General features: G+C 35.8%; 1 long non-coding RNA gene across 1 annotated transcript; it reads left to right on the plus strand.

Moving 5' to 3' along the window:
• Positions 1 to 10,605: 10,605 nt before the first annotated feature.
• On the plus strand, positions 10,606 to 11,230 carry LOC131998073 (uncharacterized). Its single transcript, XR_009398533.1, has 2 exons — positions 10,606 to 10,959; positions 11,050 to 11,230. It is a non-coding gene; the product is annotated as an uncharacterized LOC131998073 (long non-coding RNA).
• The last annotated feature ends 251 nt before the right edge of the window (positions 11,231 to 11,481 follow it).

Genomic DNA, 11,481 nt, shown 5'->3' on the forward strand with positions numbered 1-11,481 from the left:
CTATACTGATCTCCTTCTTGCTTCCTTTCAGTAATAGCCTCGTCTTCTCACGATCTGGATCCCCCATAGGATTTTAAAAGTCCTATCGACCGTTTCACTGTTCCTCAGTGTTGAATGCGCATTCGTCGCCCAATCCCTTAACTCGGATTGCGTCGACCCGAAAGGCTTCGGGTTAACCAAGTTTATTGACGACAGTCCTCTGGCCTTCACCGCCAAATCGTCTGCCCTTTCATTTCCCCTTACTCCGTTATGGCCCAGCACCCAAACAGTGTGGATTTTGCCATCCTCCTGTCTTATAATCTTCATATCCAAGAATGGTATTTCGCCATCTACTTCTCTTTTCAATGTAAATTGAATTTTCGTGTGACATGTGTTAAGTAGCCTTATTATTTCCTGCTCGTCCTGTTTTTTTGATTATTCCCAAGAGGTCATCCACGTATTTCGTTAAAAACTTGATTTCTATATTTCGGCTTCTTAGTTCTTCCAACACTTCGTCCAAAAGTGTGTCCAACACAATGTTAGCTATAGTCGGTGAGAGGGGGTTGTCCATTGGCATACCATATGTTTGATGGTTAATCTTCTCCTCGTATTTAAAATAGTTGTTTTCTATGAGACAGAATTGCAAGATTTTGAGGAACCTCTGTTTCGTCATCGTAGTGTGTTCCTTGAGATGTTCCTACCTACCCATGATGTTTTTTATAGCCAAATGTGTTGGTATATTTGTAAATAATGATACGACGTCAAATGATACAAGTATATCGTCATTTTCCAATATCACGTCCCTTATTCTTTCTTTTACCTCCATGGAATTTTTGACGTTGTTTAATGACGATGTTAGTGTTTTTAATATATTACCGATGAATTTCTATACATTGTAGCACTGGACTTTCCTTGAAGTAGAAATGGGTCTTAGAGGTACATTGTCCTTATGTATTTTCGGAAAACCATAAAGTTGTGGAGCCAAGGCTGAATTGCAAACTAATTTCGATCTTTCCTATTTAAATGCGTCTCTCGTTAATAGATTTCACTAAATAAACTCTTGAAAAATTCGGAAAAAACCGACGAAATGTCGAGAAAAGGACGAAATAAACTTGTTTTATTTGCATTTTGAAACATATTGACCCTAACAACCCGCAAGAATCACGTAAGAGAACAATTTTACTTATTTAATGCAAAATAAGTCGTTTAAATTTAGCGACGTCTGTCCACAATTTGGGGGGCTAAGTAATGCCGCTCGCAAGTTGGTTGCCAAAACGCAAATGAATTTACCAATTGCTGACATGGGACTTTGCTCAATGAAACGTCAAAATTTGCTGTGCTGTCAAAAATCTTACTAGCCCCTGGGCTATTCAAAAATTATTCACCACACTTAACGTCATATTTTTACTACCCCTACAACTTTGCTACCATTCGACACACACAGCCATAGTGTGATACGAATAAAAATAATACAAGAAAATCACTTTTCAAAATGGCACTGTTTTTTTTTTTAATTTTTTCGATTAAAGCGTTGCTCTATTCCTTCTAACAAAAACGTACAAAATCAGCTTTTTGTTGTCCGTTGAATGAAAGCAACCCCAATCTATTTTTGTTTTTACACCTTTATGATTTACACAGCTTTCTCACAAACTTGTACCCAAAAAAAATCAGCTTTTGCTCACATTTTTAGGTTATGTGATACAAAAATAACATAGTAGTGTGATAGCAAAAATGATGAATCGTATGCAAGGCGAAAAGCTGTTAACAGCCGGCCAAGTTTGACGGTATCAAGATGTCAGATTTTTGTTTACATTCTCTTTGTTGTTATCTTCCTTCTCCCATATTCTTTACTCATGTTCGCACATGTATACACACACGCACACAAATTTCTTTGTGTGTATTGGCAAAACGTCGATCAGCTTGATGGCAAAATGGCGGATTGCACCATATGATTTGTGGTTGTTGTACAAATAAGATCACCTTTAATTGTTTTGCTATGAATCGTATGCAAAATGTCAATTTTGACACACATAATGAAATACCAATGACACATAAAAGCGATAAATTAAAAAAAATAAAGATTATTTTTTCAAACTTACAGATAATTACCGAATATTAAATAAAATAAAGCAACATATATATTTCTAGAATATAATCGTTGCTTATTTGTGCTTTTAAGCTGGGTATGCACCTCTAGCAAAATTTTCGGTTGCAGCCAAGACAAATTTACCCAGGTAGTGTACAGCAAACATCTGAGTGCAATTTTTTCTCGCGGAGTACACTATCTGTCAACGAGATTTCATAACGTTCGGTTGTTATGAAATCTCGCAAGCAAAGAAAAATGATGCCAACTAGTAACCCACTCAAAATCAGAGTTGCACTAATCACTGATTTTGACAGATCGTGCACTCGATTTTTTGTTGTTGGCCAACTGCTCCTACCCGTTAAATTTGTCTTGGTTGCAGTCAAGACATTTGGCCATGGTACAATTAAGAGGTAGGGTCTTTAGCACAACAACAACACGCTACCCCCAAAGAAACTACCTTGAGTGGCAAATGCCGTAAATTAAAATGTCAACTTCGTTTTAAAAATAAACTTTGTTTTACAAGTTATCTTCTTCAAAAGTGATTTATTTTTGTATTTTCATCATTATAACACTGTTTTGTGGCTTAAACAGTGGCTTTAAAAATTAACTTTGTTTTACAAGTTATCTTCTTCAAATGTGATTTATTTTTGTATTTTCATCATTATAACACTGTTTTGTGGCTTATGTGTGGAATATCGGATCAAAGATTTTAGAATAAAAATCACAGCTGTATTATAAAGCCTTTGACATTTAGATTTAATGCAAAATCAAAACAAAAATAAAAAAATTGTACTCAGCTGTTTGCATGACCACACCTTATAAATACATCCTGCACAACTACAATATTCATTATGATTTTCTTATTTTTCTTATTAAAATTATTTCGCGAAACTTTCTGCAAATTATTTTAATAGATTTTCTTTAATGCCCAACTCTAGGAAAAGTGTATAAATTTAAATAGAAACGGGAAAGATGTATAATGTATAAAAATATAAACAATTCTTTATAGCATATATATTTTTTTCTTTACATCATTATTATTAATATTGTACAATTATATGAGTCTATGAATTGCTCATTTCAATAACATACTTTAACAAAAAAAGAGACAAACTCTAAACTGTCTAATCCCCCTATTGTAACTATAACCAAATAATCTTAACAAAGCCAAATCTTCTTAAAAAATCTTACAAAAAATTCGGATCTTCTGAAAGCACCTAAATTATAACAAAGAAAAAAATGAAAGAGCATTTTTTTAATTAAAACCCAAAAAACACATTTTTTAAGTAACCAAATGACTAAAACAAATACAAGTATTTATTAACAAACCAACAGGCAACCAGAAGTTGTGTAACTCTTTTTGTAGTAAAGTCGACTACAAATTTTTTTATAACTTTTTTTCTATTACCAACAACCAACAATTTATTAAATGTGTATAGATTTATTAAATGAAGAAAAACCAAACAAACACCTAAAAAATATAAAACTTTTTTTAAACTCTAACTAAAAAGAAAACAAAAACCAAAAACTCTTTTTGCCCCCATGTAAAATTCTGGCATTTCATTAAAAAAAAAAAGAATTTTTTTGAACTAAAAAGAAACATACAATTGAGAATAACATTAAAACAAATTAAAACCAAACCTACCATACAATTATAAAACCACTATCCAAAATCCCCGGAGAATGGCAAATCAAAGCGAAATCAATTATTTTTTTATATTAGTAAAAAAGAAAACTTTTTTTAAGAGAATGAATGTCCTAACCGACTTATGATAATGAAACAAAATCCTAACTAACCTGTGTCAATTTTGAAAAATTCAATTGTTTTAGTTAAAATATCCCCCACAACATAATGATTTTTTCTATTAAAAATAATACATATATAATTTACGTTTAAAAATAACATTAAAAACTATGTGTATAAAGCATTTATACAATACGAATATGTTGAACATCCAAAAAATTGATTTACTTTACAAAAATGACTGTTATGAAAAAAACAAAAACAAACTAAACAAAACAAACTGTTATAAAAACCAAAAAGAAACTGTTATACAATTGATAAGCACCAAAATAATTGTAAACTATTAGAAAAGTATGCCGACATTAATTTGCAGAACCATTAAATGAAATTTAATTTAACGTAGTTGAAGGCAAGTAGGAAAAAAAAAGTTTAAATTTAATTTTCAAACTAGCGGTGTAAAGGTCCCATGCAGGATACACTAGTAGAAGGTTGCGTCACTTGGCGAAAACAAAGAGTGGAAAGGTCCCATTAATATTGAAGCTATAGGTCTGTTCGCGTGCCAGTAAAAATTTGCAGGAGAGTAAGATCCATTTTACTCTCTTTAAAAAATGTCCAAGCAAAAGTACGCGATCGACTTCCAGTGAAAATTTGCAGAAAAACAGCTGATTTTTGTTTTGGTTGGTTTTTTATTTGCTTGCTAGCGGTGTAAAGGTCCCATGCGGGATACACTAATAGAAGGTTGCGCCACTTGGCGAAAACAAAGAGTGAAAAGGTCCCATTAATATTGAAGTTGTAGGTCTGTTCGTGTACTTTTCCAGTAAAAATTTGCAGAAGAGTAAGAGACATTGTACTCTCTTTAAAAAATTCGCAAGCAAAAGTACGCGAACGACTTCCAGTGAAAATTTGCAGAAAATCAGCTGATTTTTATTTTGGTTGGTTTTTTAATTGCTTGCTTGGAAAACAATTTTTTTAAATAAAAAATGCTGGCGATATTTTGAGATTAAAAAAGCTAGAAGGGAAGCCATTTTTATATCCTTGATCTCCGTGTCGCTGGACAAATTACCTTGCAATCCCATGGCAGCCGGTTGTACGTACGGCATTGGCCCAATGGCTACATCTACAACAACAACCGTGCACGAAGCTACGAATGTCATCCGTGGCGCCAAGTCGAGCAATGCGCTGGTTCCAGACAGAATCTCTACCCTGATGCTGACGAATTTGGATCTACCTGGAATCGATTACCTTACAACTGTCCTCATCCTTAACAATTACCCATAAACAATATTTTTTACTTAATTCTTTACTTTTTGACAGGATTCACTAATAGAAGGTTAGGTCACATGCAAAACACAAAGTGGATAGGCCCCATAAACATCATTAAGGATGTCAAATCTGACGATTGAAAATGTCATCATATAGGAGAAAACGTAAACAAAGAATGAATGTAAAAAGAGAACAAGTTGACATCCTCAATGCCAAGTACTGCCAAATATTAAAAAAAAAGTATATCGGTTGATCGCTTGGCTTAACCTTATTCAGTAAATCCTGACTTTTTGATCCATTTTGCCATTAGCATTTGTATTTTTATGTAACGGCTGCTTTTCATAAAACAGCTGACCTTTACAAAGCATCTGTTCAAATTTGCAAATTTCTGCTGGCAAAAAAAGTCCCTTGCAAATTTTTACTGGAAAAGTACGCGAACAGACCAAATTTAGGTCTTCAATCACCCAATTACGCAAGGGGCATTTAAAAAGGTGGTTTCACGCGAACAGCTGTTAACAGCCGCCCAGGTTTGACGGTATTAAGACGACTTTTTGCATTCTGTTATCTTCTTTCTCGCATATTCTCTGCTCATGTACGCACACTCGGACAATTTTCTTTGTATATGTTGGCAAAACGTCGATCAGCTTGATGACAACATGGCGGATTTCACCGTATGATTTGTGGTTGTTGTACAAATGAGACCACCTTACCGATTACGTTAAGTCTAGTTTCAAATTTAATGTTTTTTCTTTGTTTTTTTTTTTTAAATAAAACAAAATGAACTAATGCAGCTCTGCTGTTCCTTTTCTAAAAATTTCCTCAAAATTTTGTACAAATTTCTAGCAAATCTTGTAAACAAAGCTTAAGTCTCTATAGAAGAAAACCAAAACCAAAAAAATGAATATAAGAAGCTCAAAGACAATATCAACAGGTGTTACGAAATAATAATAATAAAAACAACAAAATTATAACAAACTATAACGACAATTCAAAGTAGGAAAGACGAAAAAGAAGAGGCTTACAAATCGTTGAAATTTTAATATTATTCAGAAATGTTAAACTCAATCTGAGACAAAACCAAATTAAAAAGGTTTAAACCTCAACAACAACACAACATAAGCAGCAACCTTTTTTTTGTTACCAAAAAAATCATTATTTACCTAAATGTAAATAAACACTAGTATCAGTTGAAAATTTGAAACAGATACTTTAACACATTTAAGGCAAAATTCAAGCGTTGTTAAAGTTAGAGCCACTACAGTGCGTGCGGATGTGTCACATGCATCTGCAATTTCCTAAACGTCAGACAACAGCTGTTATACGAGTAAATACGTTGCACAGCTGTTGCACTTTACCGTTATTTTGCCAAGTCTCTCTCTGCCTAGCAATTTTCAGATAACAAATTCCAAAATAACACATTTTGCTTTGTTTTGAAATCTTTAAAATTTATACAAAGAAAGAAAAAATTGTTAACAGGTATAATAAAAAATTGAATTTTTTTCTTTATAAAGGAAAACAAAAACAAACGGAAACATTTTGTTTAACAAAATAATGACAGAACATAAATAATTACATTATAGTATGTATATTGTATCTTTGTGCAGTATGACAACACACTATTATACATACAAATATATATATTTGATGAAGCAGATACATAAACAAGGAGTATATACTAATGATAAACGTGAAAAATTATATATATATATATATATTAAAAGTGGAACTATGAATTATACAAAAATCTACAAAACAACAACATATATAAATATTTATGTATATACACATACACAATAAAAACCCATATAAAATAAAATAACTAACCTTAAACAAAAAATAATATTTTTTTTTTAAGGGGCCTCTCAGGCATATGCATTGATTTATAGCAAGGTGAGTATCAAGATGCACTTATAAGTTGAAGTCACACGAACAGCTGAGTACAATTTTTCCATTTTTGTTTTGATTTTGCAATAAATCTAAAAGTCAAATGCTTGTTAACACATCTGTTAATAAGCGGACGTGTTTTTATTTCGCTCCTCAAAAAAAAAAAATATATCCGTATCTCGGAATAGGTACTACTCCAAAGAAATGGACTCCAAAGAATCAACCTCTGCGGCGGTGGCGTCAGACCGTATACCTATAGGTGTGGGTGTAATGCTTCAAGCGCATAACTAGTCGCCAGACTAATTAATGAGGAAGAGACGGATAAACCGTCTCTTCCTCAGCCTAACAAACAGGAACCCGACGACGGACCTATCACCGACTTAAAGATTCGGAATACTGGGATAGGTAAAGATCCTAATATTGAAACATTAGCCAACGCAGCGACAGGAGACTCAATGCAACCCAACAAATAGGAACAGGACCCGACGATGGAACCAATACCGACTTTATAAAAAGTCGGAAGACTAGACTAGGCAAAGAACCTAAAACGATGACATCAGAAAGTGCAGTGACATGAAAGTCAATGCAGTCTAAAGAACAGGAAGCAGACAATGAGACCATCAACTACACCCAAGATCCTCATTTGCTGGAGGACCAATGATTGGGGTAATCCAGAAAAACCTCCACTGGAGCGAGACTGCTACACACGCTCTGATGGAGAAAATCAGCGAGGGCAAGATTCATATTGCCTTAACTCAGGAGCCATGGACGACCCGGAACAAAGATTCTGGATTGAACCGTGGATATGGTTCAACCAATTATTCTTAGCTAACACTGGTACTAGGCCGAGGACCTGCGTTATTTGTCATAAAAATTTTAATTATATATTTCCCCCAGAGTTGTCAACGTCGGATGCAACAGTGTTGAGACGGAGATGGTGGAGCAAAACTGGCATCACTTTATCTACTTGCCGACTCTCCGACATCGCCACCCACTTCGGAGCTGCAACGGCTGCATGACTTTCTGAGATTATGTTAATGCCAATCGTTGTTATGACATTATATCTTAGCCATTTCACCTTAATTGCAAGGATTTCCGCTTGATTCACACTGCAGTGGTCGGGTAACCTTTTCGATATGACCAGTTCTAGATGTTTAAAGTACACGCCAAAGCCTATGTGGTCGTCTAGTTTGGAACCATCCGTATAGAAGTCTATGTAACTTCTATTACCAGGGATACCGTAGTTCCAATCGGTTCTATCAGGAATAGTGGTAGAGAACTTTCTATCAAAAACCGGTTCAGGTAAGGTGTAATCCACACTGCCTGGAACATCGGACATTGTATCAAGGATAACACAATGTCCGTAGCCGCCACATGACCTATGAGAAAGCTCCCTTAACCTCACGGCAGTGGTCGCTACAATTTGTCTTGCCAAAATGTCCCGAGGCAGGGGATGTAGTTTTAAATTCAGTGCATCAGATGGTGTCGTTTCCAGCGCGGCTGTGATGCACAAACAAGCCATCCTTTATATCCGATTGATTATTGAGCAGTAGGTGGACTTTTGAAGCGACGTCAACCAGACCACAACACCCTATAGCATTAAAGGTCTGACAACTGCAGTATATACCCAATCCATGATACGCGGTCTAAACCTCCAACTTTTGCCAATGGCTCTCTTGCAGGTATATGGGGTAGGAGATGCCTATCTTGTCCTTTCCAAGATGTTGGATTTGAAGTGCAATTTCCTGTCCATCAAAACACCCAGATATTTTGCGCTTTCTGTAAATGGAACATTCTCTGCACCCAAGGAGACAGGTTCCACTGTAGGCAACTTGTATCTCCTGCTGAAAAGAACCACTTCTATCTTGCACGGATTTATACCTAGACCATTTCGGTAGCCCACTTTGCTGTTGCACATTCCCCTAACCGCAATTGTCACGTCATCAGCATACACGACCACATTTACACCTTTTTCTACCAGAGACAATAATATATTGTTAATGGCTATATTCCAAAGTAGAGGAGACAGTACACCTGCTTGAACCGCGAACCTGTATCGCCAAAAGACATCAGGTTGGAGCTATATCTAGAGGTAGAGGTAGTGGAAGCGGTGCAAAGCTACTTGGTGAATATCGCCTTTAGAGACCATGTCCATAGCAGCGAAGAGAAGTTTACCTTTCCCTGCAAAACCGGATTAGTTCTAACTCACATGCGTTCTGGCAGATGCTGCCATCTAAATTCCTGCCATTAACCAAGCGATACGTTGTCCTTTCAACTGCCCAGCCAATCTTACTTGATTATTCACCTACAGATTATTCTACACACGCCCTATCGAAGTTGCAGAGTTCCTTGATCAAGAGCCCAGCAATCAAATTGATAATGAAAACACAACAAAGTATCACAACAACAATTGTTGCCCCGGCACGGGATAGCTGTGGGCACCACACACGCTGGAACATTGAGCTCCAATTTGTGTAGTGTTCATTGGTGCCACGAAAAGCTTCGCTGCAAGCTACGGGGCGCGTCCAAAGGATGCGGATAGTGGAATGCTTCATACGGAGTGGCGGCAACGGCAGTCGCGGACAATCAGCGGCATCGAGCGGAAAGTCTCAGTGAGAAACCGGGCGGTACCGGCTCTTGCACAAATACTGAGTAATTATGATGCTCGATGTGTCAAGGCGAGTTATTGGCGGCTTTGAATAACCAACGGTCACCCTGTTTCCGCGGCGATCGGTGCTTTGGACCGGAACGATCTTATTCAACTACAGGAGCTTGACGAGGATCGCCAACTCCTCATGAAAATGTGGCTACAACAACAACTGTTGCAAAATCATGAAGCTAAAAACTTGAAGCGGATAGCGCTTTGATATAAAAGAGGTTTTCAAACTAAAATTAAAAAGTTGTACTCACGATCTAGAGAGTTCTTGCAAATTTGTCCATATCTATGTTCACATTTTTCATATCAAGTTTTCTTAAACAAGTTTTCATACACTTAATCATACTTTTTTACATGACGATTTTTTAAATCATTTAAACCAATTACAGCGTATTTTATTTCCGGCCATTGGGATTTCTTTATGCCAAGTAGAATTACCTTAAGTTTTTTCACTTTTCTTTTGCCTAAATGTAACAACGAAATATTTGATACTTAATGTAAACAAATATAATGAGCGCAAAAAGCTTTGCCTCTCAAGCTGAGTATTCTGTTCAGCTTTTCAGGCGGAATGCCGTCAAACTCCATATAAAAAAACGTCGGCGAAACGTTGGCTACAAATAGGCGGAAAAGTAGTACTCTGCTTATAGCGAGGAAAATGGCAAAAAAAAACTACTACAGTGGCAATACTTAAAACTATTGCAGGCATCATTTTTGTTTGTTTTATTGGTTTCAGTAGTTCGCTTTTCTTTATTTATGTGAGAAAAAGTTCATAACATAGAGAAAACAATAAAAACATTGGATTGCTGTCAAATCGATTATTCGAACGTCGACTTTGGGATCCCTACTTTGAACATCTGTCGTCCAACAAATTTGAACGATAAATCACCATAAATGCTTATTTATACAGCCAACGACCCGACGCCGCCAACGCCGATAATGTCCAAGCCGCCGCCGTCAACGAAAAGCCTCGGCTTTATTCTGTCAAAAGTGTAAGTGTGGTAAGTGTTTATTTACGTCGGTATCGGAAGAATTTTGTCGGGAAATATTCACCCAGCTTTTGCGTAAATAAATAGAAAATCATAGAATTAAAAGATACAAACATAGTGTGTGTGTGTGAAAATGTGATGAGGCCAAGCAAATGCATTGAGTTGTGAAACAAAAATCTTTAAGCAACATGGAAATCGGGCCAAAGTGGATAATTAAATGAAACGTGGGTGAGGAAAATACGAAAAGAAATACATGCTAAATACAAATTAAAAAATATATATGCTAGAATACAGCACAGCAATACAGTGTGGCAATCAAGAGTTCCAACTTTCAACCAAGACAGCGTTTGTTTTTTGATCGGTGAGTATAAGGTTTTGGCATTGTCCTGAACCTGTGAGTGGATTAAATCTAATATAACTGAAAGAAAATCTCAATTTTTTGGCTTTCTAGTGCAATGGTTTTTATTTTTGTGTTTGGTCGCACGGATGGATAAACGAAGGAATAATTACGAAACGCCAAACATCATTTGGGTAAAATTGAAGGAAAATTTGGGGCAAAAAACAGCTATGAATCATGGCCATTTTTCTGTTTCACTTTCTTTAAAAAAAAACTAAAACAAGAAAAAATCTGATTCAGTTTTCTTTGCTCTGACTATGGTTTCCAATTGTACATGGCCATTTCAGGTGCATGGAGGGTTGAATTCTTTGTTGTTGTTGCTTTGAAGAAAGGAAAACGCAACGCATTTTGTATTGTTCTCCTATGTGACAAATGGCAGCCATCTGGCAGACCTACATTTTTGTTGTAGGTAAGGTCATGTCATGATTATTGTGTTTATGTTCTACAGCAACAACAAAACAATACAATGGGAATTTTTCGCACAGT

The sequence above is a fragment of the Stomoxys calcitrans genome, chromosome 5 (assembly GCF_963082655.1).
Source record: "Stomoxys calcitrans chromosome 5, idStoCalc2.1, whole genome shotgun sequence".
NCBI lineage: Eukaryota > Metazoa > Arthropoda > Insecta > Diptera > Muscidae > Stomoxys > Stomoxys calcitrans.